This window comes from Anomaloglossus baeobatrachus, chromosome 2 (genome assembly GCF_048569485.1).
Source record: "Anomaloglossus baeobatrachus isolate aAnoBae1 chromosome 2, aAnoBae1.hap1, whole genome shotgun sequence".
Classification (NCBI taxonomy): Eukaryota; Metazoa; Chordata; class Amphibia; order Anura; family Aromobatidae; genus Anomaloglossus; species Anomaloglossus baeobatrachus.
In genome coordinates this window covers 624,785,086-624,809,649 of record NC_134354.1, presented here as the reverse complement: position 1 = coordinate 624,809,649, position 24,564 = coordinate 624,785,086, and positions in this window count along the sequence as shown.

Below are 24,564 nucleotides of genomic sequence, written 5' to 3'. Positions count from 1 at the left end.
AGAGCCATGGTACTCGCACCCCTACAAGTCTATGGATGCGAGTGAAACATCAGACTGCACTTGGATGACATCTGAATGTGCAATAATCTCATCAGCTGACAATTGAAGAGATGAGGAGATTAATCCCACCCTCTCCTGCGCAGCTGTGATCTGATCGGAGGATCAGATCACAGTTGCATGACACTCGGCTCACACTGGCAGCACAGCGGGAGCCAAGTGTCATTAGCATATCACATCTGAATCACTCGCATCGGATGCCATACGATTGTGTGTTTCCAGCCTAATGGTTAAAACTGGCAAACTGAACTAAACACTGATGAAAATCAGTCAGATTTTGCATATGAGAAAAATTACAGACTTCTGAACGAGCCCTTACAACTTGAAGATTTGTTCCTAAACTTTTATATTACAGATACTTTATATATAAAAAAGCAACAAATACCAATAAAACTTGATAATTGACCAATGCACAATATGGCTAGACGTTAGCAGATGGGAAAATGCACTGTGCACAACTGTTTTATTAAGAACAAGACTTTAACAGCAGCCTGAGGTTTAATAGGGGCTTGCACAACTTCTGGATATCTGGCTGGCTGTATTGTTAAAGGGAATATGTGATCAGATTTCTGCTTCTGAATCTGTGGTTAACATAACATGAAATAGACATCCTAATTTCAGTGCTGTCACTCCTACCTGTAGTTTTTATATCACTATTTTATTTTCTAATCTTCTCACTGATGAGCTCTGTCTAACCCACCTACACCACTGATTGACAGCTTTCTGCCTACACTATGCAATGTAACAAAGCTACCAATAATGGCAATTGACAGGAATATCTGGAACTTATGATCATTGAGGACTACATAGCTGAAGGTCATCAGTGAGAAGTCTAGAAGAGCTGCAGCAGAAAAAAGTGTTTATCAAAATGACAGCAAGGAGCCCAATGAGTGACACATGGTTGGACTCAGCATCCTTTCCCTATTTTCTGCCGCTGTCAGTGTCAACACTAGAACTACTGAGGTAGTCATTTTGACTACTTTGCACCATGTATTTCTACATAGGTGTCACGAGTCCAGTAGTTCTAGTGTTAAATACAACAGCAATAACCTGTTGGCAGATTCTCTTTAAGTAATGTGATAATTACAAGTGTCTAGTGAAGTTGAGTCAATCTCCGTAAATCACTGGCAATGCTGCTTCCTAGTAGCACACCACTAGGTGTTTGGGACTGCTGTAAGTAGTGGTGCAGAGTAGCTCAGCATTTTGTTGGTGTCTGTTGATTTAATAACTTGTAATGGGCAAACCCGGACTGTAAAATTCGGGATCCGCACCGGATACCTAGTGTCCGTGCATCGAACCGAAACACGGAGTTCTCAGAGAGCTCCGTGTAATTATCCAGATTTGGCCACCCAGATAATTAAAAAAAAAGAAAAGAAAAATAAATAAAATAGGGAATAATGCAAGAGTGTTATTCTTACCGAATCACCCAAGAAGCTGTAACACTACTTCCCGGGTCACTCATTACCCTCACATGTTCACTGCTTTCCCCCTCCCACTGGCAGTCCCGGCGTCTATGATTGGTTGCAGTCAGACCACGCCCACACCCTGTGTGACAACGTGCTTGATTGCTTGCAGTCACACAAGCTCTCTGCCTCTCTATAGGGGTATAAAAAAATAAAAAAAAATGGTATAAGGTCCTCCATATTAGGATACCCAGCATAGATAAAGCATACGGCTAAAGGATGTATCCCCCAGCCATGTGCTTTTCATGGCTGTGTATTAAAATAAAAGGGACCCCATGTGGATTTTTTAAAATTAAGTAAATAAATTATTAAAAAACGGCTTGTGGTCCCCCCAATTTTGATTTCCAGCCATGATAAAGCCGACAGCTGGGGGCTGGTATTCTCAGTCTAGGGAGACCCATGGTTATTGGGCTCCCCCAGCCTAAAAAATAGCAGCCTGCAGCTGCCCAGAATTGTCACGTATATTAGATGTGATAATCCCGGCATTTTACCCGTCTCACCGCAATTGCCCTGGTGGCAATAGGGGTAATATAAAAAGTTAATAACAGCTCACAGCTGCCACTAAGCCTTAGATTAGTAATGGGAGGCATCTATGAGACCCCCATTACTAATCTGTAAGTGAAAAGAAGTAAACACAAACACCCAAAAAATTATTTGAAATAGAATACAAAAAACTCGAACTGCTTTCAACCCTTTGTTACCCGCCAGACACCAAGGTCCGATGTAATCCCACAACAATCCTGGCTCTGCTATATGCTTCAGTCACAGCATGCGGGCACAGAACATGACCATCAGCTGCAGCTGCAGGCAGAGATTGACTTAGTTGCAATTGTGAGCAGTGACGTCACTGATTTTATCTGCGGTCACAGCTGGACAGTCCCACGGTACCCTACCTGTGACCGCAGGTAAACTGACCTCAGGTGACTTCATTGAACTCAGTGACCTCACCTCAGGTGAATGGAGTTCAATCAGACCTGCATCTCCTGGCAGAAAACTGCATTTTTGTGCCAAGAGATGCTGATTTCATGCTGAATCTTTTAGTAAAAAAATGCATCAAAACACAAAGGAATTTGGTGTATAAATTTCAGTACCATATCTGCATCTGTTGGCAAAAAAACATGATGTGCTTTTGATGCTGTATTGATGTGTTTTTATTACCAGGAGATGCAGATTTGGTGCAGAAATACGGTGCATATATTTTAGCACCAAATCTACATCTCTTGGCAAAAATAAGCCCTCACAAAAAGTTCTGACGCCTCATAGACACCTCCCATTACTAATCTAGGGCTTACTTGCAGCTGTGATTTGTCATTAACCCTTTATATTACATCAATTGCCACTGCACCATTGAATCTGATGAGCCGGGTAAAATGCCGAGATTGTCACATCTGATGGATGTGACAATTCTGAGTGGCTGCAGACTGTTTCTTTTAGGCTGGGGGCCCAGTAACCATGGGTCTCACTAGAAGAGAATATCAGCTCCCAGCTGTCGGCTTCATCATGGCTGGGTATCAAAATTGGGGAGTACTGCACGTATTTTTTCTTTAATGATTTATTTAAATAATTTTGAAAAAGCTGCATATGGTCCCTCTTATTTTGATACACAGTGACAATAAGCACACGGCTGGCTGGGGATTGCAGCCTGTAGCCATATATGTTATCCTTGCTGGATATCACAATATGGGGGACCTTATGTCAATTTTATTTATTTTTACATATTCCACTACATAGACGCAGACAGCATGTGTGATTCCAAGCAATCACTCATGCTGGGGGTACAGTCTGACTGCAACCAATCAGAAACTGTCGATGGGTGGGTGAAGCAGTAAATATGTATGAGGGTAATGAGCGGCCCTGGAAGTAGTGTTACAGCTGCATGGGAGACTCTGTAAGTATAGTGCTCCTGCTCTACTCCCCCTAGCCCTTTCTACCACCTTTCTAAAGAACAATATAAAGGTGCTGTTTTTTTTTTTAAATCCAGTTGGGCCTGCCGGTCCCAAATATCTGCGGATTTACCCATGTCTATTAACAGCTCATCAGTCCAAGACACTGTCTGACCAGTAAGCAGACACTATAAATTTTGAACATTAACTCTTCATGAACGAATGTAGAAATTAATATATTTAGGCTAAATAGCAAGTTGAAAAGTAGTTACAGTAGGTACGGAAAGTATTCAGACTCCTTTAAATTTTTCTCTCTTTTTTTCATTGCAGCTATTTGGTAAATCAAAAAAGTTCATTTTTTTCTCATTAATGTGCACTCTGCACCCCATCTTGACAGAAAAAAACAGAAATGTAGAAATTTTTGCAAATTTATTAAACAAGAAAAACTGAAATATCACATGGTCATAAGTATTCAGACCCTTTGCTCAGTATTGAGTAGAAGCACCCTTTTGAGCTAGTACAGCCATAAGTCTTCTTGGGAATGATGCAACAAGTTTTTCCACACCTGAATTTGGGGATCCTCTGCCATTCTTCCTTGCAGATCCTCTCCAGTTCCATCAGGTTGGATGGTGAAGGTTGGTGGACAGCCATTTTTAGATCTCTCCAGAGATGCTCAATTGGGTTTAGGTCAGGGCTCTGGCTAGGCCAGTCAAGAATGGTCACAGTTGTTCTGAAGCCAATCCTTTGTTATTTTATCTGTGTGCTTAGGGTTATTGTCTTGTTGGAGGGTGAAGCTTTGGCCAAGTCTGAGGTCCAGAGCACTCTGGAAGAGGTTATCTCTGTACTTGGCCGAATTCATCTTTCCTTCAATTGCAACCAGTCGTCCTATCCCTGCAGCTGAAAAACACCCCCATAGCATGATGCTGCCATCACCATGTTTCACTGCTGGGAATGTATTGGGCAGGTGATGAGGAGTGCCTGGATTTCTCCACACATACCGCTTAGAATCATCACCAAAAAGTTCTATCTTCGTCTCATCAGACCAGAGAATCTTATTTTTCATTCTCTGGGAGGCCTTCATGTGTTTTTTTGCAAACTCTATGCGAGCTTTCATATGTCTTGCCCTGAGGAGACGCTTCCATCTGGCCACTCTGCCATAAAGACCCGACTGGTGGAGGGCTGCAATGATAGTTGACTTTGTGGAACTTTCTCCCAACTCCCTACTGCATCTCTGGAGCTCAGCCACAATAATCTTGGGGTTCTTCTTTACCTCTCTCACCAAGGTTCTTCTCCCACGATTGCTCAGTTTGGCTGGACAGCCAGGTCTAGGAAGAGTTCTGGTGGTCCCAAACTTCTTCCATTTAAGGATTATGGAGGTCACTATGCTCTTAGGAACCTTGAGTACTGCAAAAATTCTTTTGTAACCTTGGCTAGATCTGTGCCTTGCCACAATTCTGTCTCTGAGCTTCTTGGGCAGTTCCTTTGAGCTCATGATTCTCCTTTGGTCTTACATGCACTGTGAGCTGTAAAGTCTTATATACATAGGTGTGTGACACGCCCACACCGAGGCCTGGGGTTACTCGTTACCGGGCCGCGGTTCTGCTTCTGGGATGCTGCAGTGGCAAGGCCCGACTCCGTGACACCGGTGGTGACATTATAAAAGGGGGTTTATTTACAAGGGATGATGATAGTTATTCGTGACACCATCTGTGGTACTTGGCCAGAGATAGCCGACACTGTGGGATGGGACCAAAGGGGCAGATGGTGATGCAGCTGAGTTGGTTTAGCTCTCCTGATGTAGAGCTTGGCCCCAGGCCTAATGGGAGTAGTAGTCTGTAATGGCGGGGGTACAGGGCCAGAGGTGCAGGCAAATAACGGAGCGACACAGTGATGCAGTCTCAAGGTTTTTACTCACTATAGCAGGTTCCAAGATAACACGACTAGTCAGTGACCGCCTTTGGAGTGCTGGGTTCCACTGTGATGGGCTCCAGTCGATCCCAGGTAGTTAGGAGGTCCAAACCGGTGCACCCTTCTTATGTTCCTTCCCTGGTTGTCTTCCTGTGCTGACTTCTCGCACGCCTGCCCCACGCCTGCACACACAGAGCCCCGAGCCGGTGTCTGCAGGCTCTTTTGGGTGGCTTGAAGCTCTATCCCTTTTGCCCTATGTGGTCGCCTTTTCACTGGATGTGTGTGGATTTGGCTTTGGCACTTGAGGTAACCTCAGCCACCAGTTTTACTAAATGAACATGTTGGTTATTCTCCTCCAGTCTAGAGACTGGATCCCCATCTGTGGCCAAGTCCCTTCACTTTGGTACGTTGTATGGGGAACGAGGCGACGAGGCCACGGTCGCTCCCGTGGGCTCTAGGACCCTTTTTTCTTGTGCCTGGGCCGAGCTGCACCAGCTTAAGATCACAGGTCTTCACTCCTCCACTGCTACTTTCGACTGGCTAACTTACTACAGGCTGCTCCCACTAACTAGACTCCATCCCCCTGTCTGGCTCAGACTGTGCGTTCCTATGGTGACATCAGAGGTGCAACTTGCCCTAACCACGGTCCAGTGAAGTGTTGCTAATAAGAGTGTTATGTGTGTACACCAGTGGATGACCTCTTCCTTACCCATGGATGGGGCACCACACCTCTGGCTGAGATGCAGTAACTCTGTGGCGACTGAAGCCTCAGGGGCGCCACACGTATCTTTCCAAATCAAGTCCTATTAATTTAATTAAACACAGTTAGACTCCAAAGAAGTAGTGGAACCATCTCAAGGAGGATCACAAGGAAATGGACAGCATGTGACTTAAATATGAGTGTCTGAGCAAAGGATCTGAATACTTATTACCATGTGATATTTCAGTTTTTGTGGTTTAATAAATTTGCAAAAATTTCTACATTTCAGTTTTTTTCTGACAAGATGGGATGCAGAGTGTACATTAATGAGAACAAAAAAAATGAACTTTTTCGAATTTACCAAATGGCTGCAATGATTCAAAGAGTGAAACATTTAAAGAGGTCTGAATACTTTCCATACTCACTGCATGTATGTGGGAATTGTCTGGTTACAATGATGGATTCCATTTCACAGTACAGACTCCAAAATAGTCTCAGCGTCAAGTTCCATTTTACTTTTATGCATTTCAGTCTCAGGGCGCCCCCTTGTCACTTCCTCCCAATGAGGACTTTTCATTATTGACAATGCAGAACATAGCCACTCAAAAGGCTGTCTGTTATCCCTTTTAAAGGGACTTTATCGTTCATGCAATATGAGACATTTACAGTACCTGGAGTCCAATATAAATTGTCCTATGAATCAATAGAAGAATTCCTACATGAGTCAGATCCTCATGATTCCATAAAAACAAAAGCCAGTAATTCCCTGTATTTTTATTTTTCAGATGAGCGGAGAACAAGAGCTCGGACTTTTTTATTTTCATTAGTGTTCAGAGTGTAACGACTGGAACCTCGTATTGAAACTTATTCAAGCATTAATACACAGTAAATTGGTTCTTCTCAGCGTTTTATTACTTGTTATTTAACGGTTAACAGAGAGGTCATTCTTCCTTGCAACAGCCTGTTCTGAGAGGATATTACTGTTATAAAGCAAGCTCAACTGTTTGCATCATCAGCCAGTGCTAACACCATAGACGTGGAACATAAAAAAATGAAATGTATTGCAAATCTATAAGAAACCTCACATTTCTTCCCTGTAAAATTACATGATACTATGTTTCTAGTCTTTATCTGTCCTTGGAGATCATGCCTCTTACTGAAATTTGTCTATATATTAGAAAATAATATGTAAAAGTTGTAAAGTGGAGATAAGACCAGTAAACAAGTGTAAAGCAAGTGACCCAGATTGGAACATTTGAAGAAAGGAGAACATGGCATAAATGTATGGTCAGAATAGATATTTTTTTAATTTTTGGCAATCTATTTCCCTAAAATGTTCTTCTGGTGCTTCAGTGGTTGTGCTCCTTCCCTTGTCCACTCTCATTATCTGAGGCTTCTTCTGGCCATGTTCTTCTTAACTCTTTCCTTAGTATATGTAGCTGTAGTGTATGTATTGACAGCAATATCCCCAAGGCGGCAAACTTCCTCACTGCTATGGAAAGTCATCTGTGACCATTTATTGCATATTAGTAATATATCATTTTCCCCCTAAATTCACCTATGCTGCTGTTAAGTGCATTAACATTTTCCATATGCCAATACCTGTACACTAGAGATGAGCGGTTTGGCAAAATTCGGATTTGTCTGTCGGCGTGGACTTTCTTGGGAAATTCCATTCACAGAGAACTTATTCTCCACAAATGTAATTATGTTCTGGGGCCCCCCAGGTCCAGGAACCTAATAAACGTAAGGCGTAGAAATATAAAAAATCCTTATACTTACCCTATGCTCACCTCTCTGGCTACTCAGTGCCAGATGTCCAGTCATTGCTGTATCTTCTGATCGCCACCGCTCACCCTGAAAGGTCAGTCGTTATAACATAAGCTGTAATCTTCTATGTACAGAACCAGGATTTCAGTGTGAGCGGAGGCGATCAGAAGAGGAGAGGAGGGGCCAGAGAGGTGAGCAGTGAGGTGAATAAAATATATTTTTTTTCTTTTTTCAGTTTAGAAATATTTTTCCAGAGTTTTAGGGGTACTTTGCACGCTACGACATCGCAAGCCGATGCTGCGATGTCGAGCGCGATAGTCTCCGCCCCGCCGCAGCAGCGATAGCTTGTGATTGCTGGCGTAGCGAACATTATCGCTACGCCAGCTTCACATGCACTTACCTGTCCTGCTACGTCGCTCTGGCCAGCGATCCACCTCCTTCCTAAGGGGGCGGGTCATGCGGCATCACAGCGACGTCATACGGCAGGTGGCCAATAGCAGCGGAGGGGCGGAGATGAGCAGGATGTAAACATCCCGCCCACCTCCGTCCTTCCGCATTGCAGCAGGGACGCAGGTAGGAGATGTTCCTCGTTCCTGCGGCTTCATACACAGTGATGTGTGCTGCCGCAGGAACGAGGAACAACATCATACCTGTCGCTGCACCGGCATTATGGTAATGTCTGACCCCACACCGATGATACGATTACGACGCTTTTGCGCTCGTTAATCGTATCAAAAAGGATTTGCACACTACGATATCGACTGCGACGCCGGATGTGCGTCATTTTCGATTTGATCCCACCGTCATCGCACCTGCGATGTCGTAGTGTGAAAAACCCGCCTTAGTCTGCCTGGAGGCAAATGACAAAATAATCCACATTTCAGCCAGTGCAGATTTGGTAAAATTCGAGTAGACTTTAAATCCACTTGAATATATTCACTCATCTTTATTGTCCAGCTAACTGCTGTCCTGTGTATGACGCACTTTACTTTCTTGTCTCTGCCAGTTTGAAACAACTGCTCAGCGCCCTGGTTAGTTGTTGTTAGGTTTATGTTGCCCTCTCCATAGCAGCTAGTGCCAAAAACTTGCAAAGGGTGTGTTTTAAATACAAGTTAAGTCTTTTGCAAAAAGCACATTTTTGTACACAAAAAAAATGTTTTATTTTAGCACATCCAAAAATAGGAAGCCAATTAAGATTTGCTCATGCCTTATTTTCAGAATATCTCTGCCTCACTGGATTATTTAAAAAGACTTTGCAAGCTCCGTAATTTCTTGCTGTGGTTCTTATCAGCATGCTGCTGTTGACATCGTGCTCTAAATCCCAAAACTTGCAGGGAATTTCTTAGTAAGTTTCATTTTGAATAGCTTTAGGAAAACTTTGCCTCCAATTTATATATATATATATATATATATATATATATATATCTATATATATCTATATATATAATTGCCTTATTCTGTCTGTCTGTCTGTCTGTCTTGCTCCAAAATTGTGTCCTTACGGTGACAACCGTCTGATTGGCCGCTGGCTCGGCCTGGCCCCACCCCCCCACGGATTGGTCGCTCGCCTCGGCCTGGCCCCGCCCCCCCCGCACGGATTGGCCGCTCGCCCCGGCCCTCCGCATGCATCGCCAGACATAACCTTGCGCTGCTGGGATCGTGACGGAGCCGGTGAACGCTGGTAACGATTATACACATCGGGTAACTAAGGTCCCTTAGTTACCCGATGTGTATCATAGTTACCAGCATACACCGGCTCTGTCATGATACCAGCAGCGCCAGACATAACCTTGCGATGCTGGGATCTTGACGGAGCCGGTGAACGCTGGTAACCATTATACACATCGGGTAACTAAGGTCCCTTAGTTACCCGATGTGTATCATAGTTACCAGTGTACACCGGCTCCGTCACGATCCCAGCAGCGCCACACATACCCTTGCGATGCTGGGATCTTGACGGAGCCGGTGAACACTGGTAAGCATTATACACATCGGGTTACTAAGGTCCCTTAGTTACCCGATGTGTATCATAGTTACCAGCGTACACCGGCTCCCGGTACACATGTGCAGGGAGCCGACATTATACTCCTCTGCCCCCAGGACTACTCCTCCTATTATAGTCCTCCTATTATACTCCTCTCTGAGTATAATAGGAGAACTATTATAGCATGGGGGATGGAGCACGATGGGGAGTGCGCAGCATGGGGGATGGAGCACAATGGGGTGCGCAGCATGGGGGATGTAGCACGATGGGGGGTGCGCAGCATGGGGGATGGAGCACGATGGGGAGTGTGCAGCATAGTGGATGGAGCACGATGGGGGTGCGCAGCATGGGGGATGGAGCACGATGGGGGGTGCGCAGCATGGGGGATGTAGCACGATGGGGAGTGCGCAGCATGGGGGATGGAGCACGATGGGGAGTGTGCAGCATGGGGGATGGAGCACGATGGAGGGTGCACAGCATGGGGGATGGAGCACGATGGGGGGTGCGCAGCATGGGGGATGGAACACGATGGGGAGTGCGCAGCATGGAGGATGGAGCACGATGGGGATTGCGCAGCATGGGGGATGGAGCACGATGGGGAGTGCGCAGCATGGGGGTTGGAGCACGATGGGGAGTGCGCAGCATGGGGGATGGAAGCACGATGGGGAGTTCGCAGCATGGGGGATGGAGCACGATGGGGGGTGCGTAGCATGGGGGATGGAGCACGATGGGGGGTGCGCAGCATGGGGTATGGAGCACGATGGGGGGTAAGCAGCATGGGGGATGGAGCACGATGGGGGGTGAGCAGCATAGGGGATGGAGCACGATGGGTTGTGCGCAGCATGGGGGATGAGCACGATGGGGGTGCGCAGCATGGGGGATGGAGCACGATGGGGGGTGGGCAGCATGGGGGATGGAGCACGATGGGGGGTGCGTAGCATGGGGGAAGGAGCACGATGGGGGGTGCGCAGCATGGGGTATGGAGCACGATGGGGGGTGCGCAGCATGGGGGTTGGAGCACGATGGGGAGTGCGCAGCATGGGGGATGGAAGCACGATGGGGAGTTCGCAGCATGGGGGATGGAGCACGATGGGGAGTGCGCAGCATGAGGGATGGAGCACGATGGGGGTGCGCTTCATGGGGGATGGAGCACGATGGGGGGTGAGCAGCATGGGGGATGGAGCACGATGGGGGGTGAGCAGCATAGGGGATGGAGCACGATGGGGGGTGCGCAGCATGGGGGATGGAGCACGATGGGGAGTGTGCAGCATGGGGGATGGAAGCACGATGGGGAGTGCGCAGCATGGGGGATGGAGCACGATGGGGAGTGTGCAGCAAGGGGGATGGAGCACGATGGGGGTGCGCTTCATGGGGGATGGAGCACGATGGGGGGTGCGCAGTATGGGGGATGGAGCACGATGGGGGTGCGCAGCATGGGGGATGTAGCACGATGGGGGGTGTGCAGCATGGGGGATGTAGCACGATGGGGAGTGCGCAGCATGGGGGATGGAGCACGATGGGGGGTGCGCAGCATGGGGGATGGAGCGCGATGGGGGGTGCACAGCATGGGGGATGGAGCACGATGGGGAGTGCGCAGCATGGGGGATGGAGCACGATGGGGGGTGCGCAGCATGGGGGATGGAGCACGATGGGGGTGCACAGCATGGGGGATGGAGCACGATGGGGGTGGGCAGCATGGGGGATGGAGCACGATGGGGGGTGCGTAGCATGGGGGATGGAGCACGATGGGGGGTGCGCAGCATGGGGTATGGAGCACGATGGGTTGTGCGCAGCATGGGGGATGAGCACGATGGGGGTGCGCAGCATGGGGGATGGAGCACGATGGGGGGTGGGCAGCATGGGGGATGGAGCACGATGGGGGGTGCGTAGCATGGGGGAAGGAGCACGATGGGGGGTGCGCAGCATGGGGTATGGAGCACGATGGGGGGTGAGCAGCATGGGGGATGGAGCACGATGGGGGGTGAGCAGCATAGGGGATGGAGCACGATGGGGGGGTGCGCAGCATGGGGGATGGAGCACGATGGGGAGTGCACAGCATGGGGGGTGGAGCACGATGGGGAGTGCGCAGCATGGGGATGGAGCACGATTGGGATGCACAGCATGGGGGATGGAGCACGTTGGGGATTGCGCAGCATGGGGGATGGAGCATGATGGGGAGTGCGCAGCATGGGGGATGGAGCACGATGGGGAGTGCGCAGCATGGGGGATGGAGCACGATGAGGGGTGCGCAGCATGGGGGATGGAGTACGATGGGGGGTGAGCAGCATAGGGGATGGAGCACGATGGGTTGTGCGCAGCATGGGGGATGAGCACGATGGGGGTGCGCAGAATGGGGGATGGAGCACGATGGGGGGTGGGCAGCATGGGGGATGGAGCACGATGGGGGGTGCGTAGCATGGGGGAAGGAGCACGATGGGGGGTGCGCAGCATGGGGGATGGAGCACGATGGGGAGTGTGCAGCATGGGGGATGGAGCACGATGGGGGGTGAGCAGCATAGGGGATGGAGCACGATGGGGGGGTGCGCAGCATGGGGGATGGAGCACGATGGGGAGTGCACAGCATGGGGGGTGGAGCACGATGGGGAGTGCACAGCATGGGGATGGAGCACGATTGGGGTGCACAGCATGGGGGATGGAGCACGTTGGGGATTGCGCAGCATGGGGGATGGAGCATGATGGGGAGTGCGCAGCATGGGGGATGGAGCACGATGGGGAGTGCGCAGCATGGGGGATGGAGCACGATGAGGGGTGCGCAGCATGGGGGATGGAGTACGATGGGGGGTGCGCAGCATGGGGGATGGAGCACGATGGGGGGTGCGCAGCATGGGGGATGGAGCACGATTGGGGGTGCACAGCATGGGGGATGGAGCACGATGGGGGATGCGCAGCATGGGGGATGGAGCACGATGGGGGGTGCACACCTCCCCCCAAAACACACACACACTGCACAACACACCACACACACACTGGGAACCACAAACACCGCCCTACACAGACACCCAACACACAAACAGCGTGGCACACACAAATATACGCACATGCCGCACAACACACACATTGCACAAAACATACCTGCCACCAAAACACACACACACACACCCCACACCCACACAAACCGCGCAACACACACACACAGCGCTCGACAAACAACGCAACACACACAACGCAACACACAAACAACACCGCTCTCACCCCCCGCCACACCCAGACAACACCCAGAACATGTACAGCGCCCTACACAAACACTTGGTAACTACACACAACAACATCTATATATATAACAAAAATCATACATTAACTACACAATACGTAAATTCTAGAATACCCGATGCTTAGAATCGGGCCACCTTCTAGTATATATATATATACATGCGTGTGTGTGTGTGTGTATATATATATATATATATATATATATATATATATATATGTGTGTGTGTGTGTGTGTATCTATATATATAATTGCCTTATTCTGTCTGTCTGTCTGTCTTGCTCCAAAATGATGTAGTTACAGTAACAACCGTTGCCTGAGCCGCTCGCCTCGCCTCGGCTCTGCCCCCCCGCACGGATTGGCTGCTTGGCCAGGCTCTGCCCCCACACGGATTGGCCGCTCGCCCCGGCCCCTTGCACGCATTGGATGCTCGGCCAGACCACGCCCCCTCACGCATTGGGTATCAAGGTGAAGACTGGAGAAAAACGGGTTTAAAACCGCGCTAGGAAACCACGAGCATGGATGTAAATGAAAATTATTCTTTTATTTAGATCATTCCAATGCGTTTCGGAGACTCATCTGCCTCCTTCCTCAGGGAAAAGAATCTCAGGGATTCTATATAAATAAAAGAATAATTTTCATTAACATCCATGCTCGTGGTTTCCTAGCGCGGTTTTAAACCCGTTTTTCTCCAGTCTTTACCTTGATACCCTTTGCTCAGACACGGGGCCGCTGCTGAACCACCAAAGCACTCATCCACGTTGTCAAAGGGGTTGTGACTGGCACAACCCAGCCAGGTGAGTGCTTTACTTTTTTTCCCTCTGCCCTGTAAATCGGGTAAGACCCTATTGCGCCTTTCTCTCCCATTACAGCTTCTCCCTCACGCATTGGACGCTCACCCTGGCCCCACCCCCCACACGCATTCCCCGAACCCACACGGAGCCCCGACTCCCAGGTGACTGCTGCACCCTTGGAAGCCCACACCGGCAAGACAAAGTGGAGAAAAGCCGGATGTGTGAAACCACTAGCTTACCCCAGCTCCCGGCACACGTGTGCCGGAGCTGGCGTAGGCTGTTAATCATGGTACACATCGTGTAACTATAGAAACCGCTTTCCTTAGTTATCCGATGTGTAACATGGTTACTAGCTTACCCCGGCTCCCGACACACGTCAGCACTGTCGCTTTGAATAGTTACTTACCTTTTCTCCACTTTGTCGGATCCGGCGTGCTCCCGTGCACTATGTACACTACAGTGGCTGCGCGACAAGCTCCGATCACATGTTGTCATGTGACCAGAGCATGTGACCAGGAAGTTGCGGCGCGGCCACTGTACTGTACACAGTGTATGTTTGCTTTCAGACGTCCGTGTTTAATCAGGTACCAGTCACACGCATGGTTATGGTCATAAGTGTGATATCCGTGTTTGCATGTGTGTGACAGGTACCGGAGAAAACACGGGTCTGTGAAATAAAAATATTTTTCATATTTACCTGCTTTCTCCGACTCTGCTGCCTTACGCTCCTGACCGCCTATCAACACACACACACACACACACACACACACACACTGAGCACATATACACACATAGCAGACACACATGGATACACCGAGCGTATACACACATAGTGCACATGCATGTATACACACATAGCGCACATGCATGTACACACACACACTGAACACACACACACTGAGCACACACACACACATACACTGAGCACACACATAGCGCACATGCATGTACACACACACACACACACACTGAACACACACACACTGAACACACACACACACATACACTGAGCACACACACATAGCAGACAGACACACACACACACATAGAAAACACACATGGATACACTGAGCGCATACACACATAGCGCACATGCATGTACACACACACAGACTGAGCACACACACTGAGCACACACACACACACACACACACACACACTGAGCACAGACACATAGCAGACACACACACACAGGCACACACACACACACATAGCAGACACGCATGATACACCGAGCGCATACACACATAGTGCACATGCATGTATACACACACACACACACACTGAGCACATATACACACATAGCAGACACACATGGATACACCGAGCGCATACACACATAGCGCACATGCATGTATACACACACACTGAGCACATATACACACATAGCAGACACACATGGATACACCGAGCGCATAGACACATAGCGCACATGCATGTACACACACACAAACACACTCTGCTGTATACTCACCCAGCGATGCGGTCCCCGGCACTGAAGTCCCCAGCGCTGTTCCCGCTTCCAGCTCCACAGTGCAATGAATATTCAGTGAGTATAATGAGCGGCGATAAGCAGCGGGAGGCAGCAGAGCCGGAGACAGCATCGCTGGAGAGAAGTAAATATAGAAAATATTTTTATTAAAAAGATCCATATTTTCTCCGGTATGTTTTACACTGATTTCACACGGATCACATCAGTGTGCGATCCGTGTGACATCCGTGCTGCCGGAGATGCCTGCGTGTGTGCGTGCAGGGTCATGAAAAGTCACACGGTCCGTGTGCAAACACGGACATGTGAGGCACATCATACAATAACATGGGTACGTATGACATCCGTGTTAAAAACACATGTACCTAAAACACGGACGTCTGAAACCAGCCTATGGCAGCACGCCAGATCCGACAAAGTGGAGAAAAGCCGAATGTGTGAAACCATTTGCTTACCCCGGCTCCCGGCACACGTGTGCCGGAGCCGGCATAGGCTGGTAACCATGGTATACATCGGGTAACTATAGAAACCGATTTGCTTAGTTACCCAATGTGTAACATGGTTACTAGCTTACCCCGGCTCTCGGCACTCGTGTGCCAGAGTCGGCGTACGCTGTTAACCAGCGTACACATCGGGTAACTATGTAAACCGCTTTGCATAGTTACCCGATGTCTACCATGGTTACTAGCTTACCCCGGCTCCCTGCCCATTCAGATTGTTGGTCTCGCACTGTCAAACACGCCGATGCAAAATGAAAAAATGAACCATCATTATCCAAGACTTAATGATTATATTATTATTCAATCTGCTAACCTACATACACATTCTAGACTACCCGATACGTTAGAATCTGGCCACCCTCTAGTATATGTATATATATACATATATATATGTGTGTGTGTGTGTGTGTGTGTGTATATATATATATATATATATATATATATATATATATATATAGGTGTGTGTGTGTGTGTATGTATATCTATATATATATATATATGTGTATATATATATATATATATATATAAATATATATATATATATATATATATTTGGATCGACCCTTACCTGGACATGTTGTTGGTTGTTGGTTTGCAAAGGTGAAAGAGGGTGTTTTTTTGTATTTTATTTCAAATAAAGAATTTTTGGGGGGTTTGTGTTTATTTCTTTTCCCTTACAGATTAGTAATGGGTTGCTGCACTGCGGTGCATGCACCCCACACTGGCCAATATAGTCACACATGATTCGTTGGTTTATTTTGCATTGGTAGTACTCTAGGAAATCATTGGTCACTCAGTGTATTTAAACTGCGGTGTCTCCCACTCCAGTCACACTCCTTGAGAAAGCTAGAGCGAAACAAGTGTCAGAGTGAGGAGCCACGGACAGGAATCACCACCTTGTTATTAGGTAAATTTCATATTTATTGCTGTCATTATATGCTAGTAATTGCTTCATTTAAGTGTGTGGTTTGCCCTATGCACTGTGGTTACAGTGGGACTATTTATACTTACCTATCTTTAGACCTACCTCATATTTGTTATATCCTCATATTTGTTATCTATTGATTGGTATAATATTGATTGATATAGATATTTTATAACTATTTTTTTATCAACTAAACTACCTCATTATGTACTACTGATATCTATGGATGTAATTCATCGAGGTGGACGGGGTCATATTATAACGTCCATTTTATTTAATTATATTAGTTATCTATGGAGCCCATCATTATTTATTCTGACATATATTAATTTTACTTGGTGGTGATATCAGTACCCCATGTATGAATTTTTTGTTTGGGACCTTCTAATTATTTCTGTCTGTGAATCTGTACATAATACTTCCATGTAGCATCTTATGCTGTTTTAATCATTTAATTTTAACATATATCAGTAAAAGAATGGTTTTTTTTTAACTTTTTGATGTTGTCACTTTGTTTTTTCGATGTTGTCACTTCGTTTACATACAGCTGATGTTTGATAATAGTGATGGAATTAATGTGGATTTTAAGTGCAGATTCAGAGTGCCAGAGAAGGAAGTTCGACACTTTGGCCACCAGCTTTGACTTCCTAGTTCCTTTTTTATATATAGCTATCAACTTGTCTGCCACCATGAGATATCCTTTACTTACTGTTGTTTGCTTTATTGCACTATATCTTATAATCATGACTTCTAATTGATCATTCTATAGTTGGTGCAAATCGAATCATATATCCCAGTCCATTGACAAATCTGTAATTTATGACCACTGGACGAGAATGGGAGAACTGTCTCTTACCTGAGAGCATCCAAAGTTTTTCTTTGAATAGCTGGCTGAATAATTAAAAGAAGAGTCACAGATACCATTAGGTAAGAGGTGGTTTTACCTCTCCCATCGAGTAATTGTTCCATTCATCTCCATTGTCATTGCCAATGGACTGTGACATACAAATTTATTTGCACCAGCCCTAGTTCCTTCTTTGGAGAAATTTATGACATTTCAGAGAAATTTCATAGATTATTACAGTTTCTGTTTAATAGATTATTATATAGAATATTATAGTTTCTGTAAAGTAAGGTCAAACCTGTTTCCCTAGGTACCAGGAAGCATGCTTGCAAACCTCAATTCTTTTTTCAAGAAAACCTATCCAAAAGTCATCTCCAGCTGCATTTTTTTACATTTAAAAATTTGAATGAACTGTAAAAAACATGGAAGTGATACAAGTGTATAGAGCACACAGGGGATATGAATGATATTAGCTGTAAAATTATGATATGAAAAAAAAAATCATGTATATTATTTTTTTTTTACAGATGGATGAAAAATTGTCTGTAATGTTAACCCCTTCACGACCGGCCGATTTTTCGCTTTCCGTGTTTTTTTTTCGCCATTCTTTTTCTGAGAGACGTAACTTTTTTATTTTTCAGTCAATATGGTCATGTGAGGGCTCATTGTTTGCGGAACGAGCTGTACTTTTAAATGAAACCATCAGTTTTACCATATAGTGTACTGGAAAACGGCAAAAAAATTCCAAATGCAGAAAAATTGCAAAAAAAGTGCGATAGCACTATGGTTTTTTGAGATATTTTATTCACTGTGTTCACTATATGGTACAACTGATGTGTGGGTGTGATGCCTCAGGTCAGTGCGAGTTTGTAGACACCAAACATGTATAGGTTTACTTTTATATAAGGGGTTAAAACAAGTTTGTCCGAAAAAAATGGCGCACGTATTACGCCATATTCCGTGACCCGTAGCGTTCTCATTTTTCAGGATCTATGGCTCAGTGATGGCTTATTTTTTGCATCTTGAGCTGACGTTTTTAACAGTACCATTTTTGCGCAGATGCTAATTTTTGATCACCTCTTATTGCATTTTGCGCAAAAGTTGTGGCGACAAAAAAACGTCGTTTTGGCGTTTGGAATTTTTTTGCCGCTACGCCGTATACTGATCAGATTAATTGATTTTATATTTTGATAGATCGGGTGTTTCTGAACGCGGCGATACCAAATGTGTGTATATTTTTTATTTTTTTAACCCTTTAATTTTCAATGGGGCGAATGGGGGGTGATTTGAACTTTTAGGTTTTTTTGTTTTTTTTTAATTTTTTAAAACTTTTTTTTAAACTTTTTTTTTTATTTTACTAGTCCCCCTAGGGGGCTATTGCGATCAGCATTCCGATCGCTCTGCAGTATCTGCTGATCACAGCTACAAGGCTGTAAACAGCAGATACGCTCTCTTTCTCTTTTGCTGTGCCCCGGGCACAGCGAAAGTGAAAGCAAGTCAGGTGTAGTACAGGAGTCATCACATGACCCTGTGCTGCCATGACAACTATCGGAAGTCACGTGATCGCATCACGTGACTTCCGGTATCGGGCGGTAAGTAAAACTTTACCGCGATCGCGCTTATAATGGCGTTGTCACATATTGACAGCGCCCTATAAGGGGTTAATCGGCATGAGCAGATAACGATTCTGCTCGTGCCTAGCAGGCACACATCTCAGCTGTGAAAATCAGCTGAGATGTGCGCCGAACGCGGAATGCTGCCGCTGGAGGACCGCGGGCAGTAACATTATGACATTTAGGACGTAATTTTACTGCCCGCGGTCGTTAAGGGGTTAATAAATTGTCTAGGAATTTACCTACGATGAGGTGACCTGTGAAATGTATGTTGTACTTATCTGCCTCATCTAGGCTCACGCCATCACAAGGATCTTATATTGTTCACATGGTATGATATTCTAAAAACAATTTAAATTGTAGCTTGAGATTTCACTTTAGCACTATACACCTTATATGTTACCATTTTTTATATGATTAATTGATTTATTTATTTAAGAATATGCACATTACGTTTCTATATTTTTAATATCACATATCTATTTAATTAGGTATTGTTATTTAGATCCATTGCATTCAGAGGCAATCCTATTTTTGTAATAAAAAACCTACTTACTATTATTTTCTAATCTGGTCAGTGACCTTTTTGAAAAATGTTTTCATGTCCTTCCAATGATCCTGTTTTAATGCTGTTTTATCATCCACTGTGACTTTTTTTTTCATTGATTATGAACAATTATTTTCTCAGGTTAAGTTACTACAATGAGTTTTTGGTGAGTGTTTGACACTACATAATTTCATTTTCTAAAAAAGTAGCGTCTTACAGTTCCAGTGGTAGGGATCAGGGATGGAGCAGCCACCACTTAGCGGCTGGGAGTGTGCCAGTGTAGCACCCCAGGGTTCAAATGCCACAGTAACAACACAAAGGGTTAATTACCCACACAACACTAGCACCTCCTGGCCAGAAGGGGGGAGGGACCAAGCTGCTTCCCTATATATTCTGCTGTGGAGAGGAAGTGGTCAGTTTTTGTTTAGTTCAGTCAGCGCAGAGGACTCAGGAAGAAGGATCTGCAGGTTGAAGCTGGCTCAAGCTCACCACAGGGTCCGCTGACCAATTCCAGGCCTAAGCCAAGGGTCTGAGGAAAGGAGACAGATAACACAGAGGAACATACCTGGGAGACAGAGTATTGCTGAACTCACCCCAGTGGAGCACACAGAATGGATGCCAGATCCGAGGCTGTGCAGATTACACACCGCACTTAACTGTGCGGAGAACTGAAGATTCCACATTCTTCATCTGTACCACAGAAACAGCAACACCGCAGAGTTCAGGAACATACAAGTAAGGACTCAAGTTGCCTGTCAGGTCGGTACCCGGGAGGAGAGCAGGGCCGTCTGCCTAGTTTACACAGCAGCAGGGCCACACAAGCACAGTGCAGAAAAGGGAGCCAAAACGGCCCGGCTGGGTGGGAGAGGAGAAACCCTGCACAGACTCTGTGGACAGTAATCTGCTGAATGCTATCTTCAGTAAAGGCTAAGGAACTGCAAAACCGTGAGTCTGCTTGTTTATTGTGCTCGTGTCTTGCACTCCCCAATAGACTATCACACTGCCCCAGGGAGAAGGCTCTACCCATGTGGAGCCGTCCCATCTCAAGCTGCCATTCATCACCCCCGGAGGTTCTGCAGCAGCGGTGGTCATCTCTGATCACATTCCACGGGTGGCGTCACGTACATAACCCCCCTTTTTATTGTGGAACCAGGGATCACAAACTGGGTCACGACACCGTCATCCCCTTTCCAGAAGCGACCCCTTGGCCCAGTTCTGAGTATCCCCTTAACCCCTGGTGACACACCAGCATCCTCGCTGGTGAAGGGGGGAGGAGAGTGCGGGGGCACCAATAATGACATAACACATTTTCCTTAACTCCTGGCTGTTGGAGATAATCTTACGAAGTCTAAAATTTGCTTCAGACAGCATTTCCTGTGTTCTATAGAGCAGATCAATTGCCTCTTCACTAGTGGGCATAGACTTGAGCCCATTATCTACATTAAAGTTCTTTTCCAACAAATTGATAAGCTTCAGATCCGTACTATGCCTTACCTTCCTGGGATATTCATTTCAGTACATAGATTGTCACAGCAGGTGAGGGGCAGTTGCTGAAGAGACATGATGACTTTGTCGTGGATTTCATTGTCCTAATACCATAGGAACCTGAGGTATTTTTTACTGTCCTCTTGATAAAACAGTGAAACATTTCCTGGATTTTGGCCATTATTGTAACAGGTTCTTGTCTAAGGAGAATCAATTCTCCTATAAAGTTGTTATTTTGTTTAGAGAGTTGCCTTCATACTGAGTAATGGAGTCAAACACCCCTCTGATTTGGTTATGTTTGCAAGGGTGATAGATACCAAAGGATGGAAGGTACCAGCATTCTTCTCCTTGCTTCATTGGTGGTGCAGGCTCTACATAATCTCTGTCAAAGATATACTGCATGAAGTTGATGAAATGCTTTTCTATCTCTGGTTTACTCTAAGGGGACATTTCAAAGATGAAAACTTGCAGTTGCTTGCTGCAGAATGTTTGTAAATCTTGTTCTTGGCAAACAAAAGGGTAAAGGTGCTACCCAGCTGTTGGAATCATCTTGAATTCCTTTTCGTAAACTCTTATGTATACCGAATACTCCCTTGCAGGAATCAACTTTCCTTCACTCATAGAAGTTGACAACGTTGACCTGAGGCTGCCGTTACAGGGCAGAACGTGTTCATGTTTTCGAGGAATGTTTGTTACCACTTACTGTCACTCCACTTCTGCTTCACCCAGTACTGATGTGGGCATGGCTGAAAAATAGTGCTGTGACCATATGGCAAGATATGAGTCTTTAAAGCAGGAAATCTTGTTAGGTTTCTTCATCTTGTCTATGCACACATTGCCAATGATTAACCAGCCTAGATCAAAGCGCTGTGCAAATGCTGCATCATGAAGACCAGATCTACGGCAGAAGTGGCTGGCACCTTTAATGTGTCTCAGCATCAAGTACAAAGAATTAAAAAAAGATTTAAAGAGACTGGACATGTTTTTGACAAGCTCAGGTCCGGCAGACCCTGCAAGACAACTGCTCAGGAGAAACGTTTGTTGGGTAGAAAATCTAAAGCCAACCCCTCTTCTACTGCAGCAGAGCTCCAAAAGGCCAGGTCACCTCAAGTCCCTCTGTCAACTAGAACAGTTTGTAGGATTCTGTCTCAAAATGGCCTCGATGGTCGAATCAGTGCCCAGAAGCCAGCACTAAACAAAAGGCAATTAAAAAACCGTGTGGCATTTGCCAAGTCCCACAACCTGCTAAACAGATGGACGCTGGAAAAGTGGCAGACGTTAAATTTCTCTGATGAATCTTCAGTTGAATTACACCACAGCTGCTGCAAATACTGCAGGAGACCTACTGGAGCCCGTATGGATCCAGAAAACAGTTAAGTTTGGCGGTGGAAAGATCATGGTCTGGGGATACATTCAGTATGGGGTGTGCAAAACATTTGCAAGGTGGAAGGCAATATCAATAGCCTAAAATATCAAGAAGTATTAGCTACTTCTTACATTCCCAATCATAAAAGGGGTCAAATTCTGCAGCACGGTGGTGCTCCATCTTATACATCCATCTCTACAAGAAAGTTCCTCCTGGCAAAGTAGATCAAGGTGCTCAAGGACTGGTCAGCCCGTCACTAAACATGAACATCATTGAGCATGTTTGGGTTAGGATGAAAGAGAAAGCTTGGAAGACAAAACCAAAGAATCTAGATGAACTCTGGGAGGCATGTAAGACTGCATTCTTTGCTATTCCTGATGACTTCATCAATAAATTGTATGAATCATTGTTGCACCGCATGGATGCAGTCCTTCAAGCTCATGGAAGTCACACAAAATATTAAATATGGCTCTAATAGCACCACAACTTTATTCACCAATGTTATGCAACATATCTTTGTATTAGAAGTTAATTCTTTGTTTGAATTTCACATTACTTTCTGTGGGCGACAAAACTTTTGTCTTGCCAAAATCTGACCTTTCTGTGTTCATTAAATGATCAATATTTCAGCTGTGCAGCAACTTTATTTTCTTAACCTAAACCAAATTTGGAGGGTTTCAGTTTTCAAAAGAGTAATTTATGAAACCAATGGATGAATTTAAAGTCTGGTTATAAGCTTTTATTTACGTAACATGGATAATCGACAGAACTTTTCTCAGGGACTGTAGAAGCACAACAGCTGTAGTATACTCCAAACCTTTTTAAAAATGCCTTGGATTTTTGGAGCAATTTCTCTCTGAAGCTGATACACTTCTTTGGAGAATGTGGTGTCTTATGAATAAGACATAGTCAATTAGGGTTTTCAACGTTTTCACCTTTGTTACTCTTTTCTGGAGCTTTGTTGGAAGAATATCAGTTTTATTCACTGACACTGAACCTCTGTGGTTTCTGTTGTTTGAACATGGATGCTCACATTTAGGAGATGAACCAGGGCTGCTGGGCTCTGCATTGAAAAAGCATGGGTCAGTCTAATACACTATAATACTTTTGCTAAACTCACAGAAGTAGGAGAATGGAAGAAAAGAGACTTAATGTTCTCTTTCGTATCTTGACTCAAGTGTGGTCCACTTTTCTTGAACATTATAAGGCAGCTTGGAAACTACTGGGATTACCTCACCAGCACTGTCTAGGTAGCTGAGGCCAGGTTGGTGCATGTCTGCCTTGGCCAGCCTGAGCTGTAGGTCACTTAGCTCTTGGAATTTTGAACTATGCTTACTGGATATTTTTGGAAAATCCTTTAGTTGAACATTACATTTTGTATGGCTTCAGGACAGCCAAAGATTTGTTGTAGTCTCTATTATGCAGCCATGAGACTAGCTGCTGAATTACTGATGTGGACATACCTGAGTATTTTGACCTGCTATGTGTATTGTTTTCCTAGTCACCTTAATCAGCAGATCTAGCTCTTTATCAGCAGTGATGCTGAGTTCACTAATTACGGTTCTACAGGCACATTTCCAACCTTTATAGTTCTCTAGTTGATTGTTGAATCTTGTGAGACCGATCTTCGTACGTTCACAGCGAACCATCTAACTTGCAAAGTAAGACATGTCAGTTTTCTCTGATTTTGGAAAGACTGAATAGTGCTGGCTGAATAGTGCTATTTGTATGGTCATCAATTTTTAGTGTCATGGGATGATATGATGCAGTATAGGCATTTAGCCCAGTAACTGGTTTGATGTGTATAGTTTCTGCATCATCTGAAGCTGGAACTATGTGGTTGTCAGCAGTATGATGTCTTGCCGACATATTGGATTGCATTTAGGCATCAATGTATGGAATTTACTGAGGTGCAGGGTCTGGTATGTTCTGGTCCATAAAGAAGGTTCAAGTTATGAAGTTGGCAGTGCATTGCACCAACCTTGAATGCAGGAGGCTTTAAAAGGAT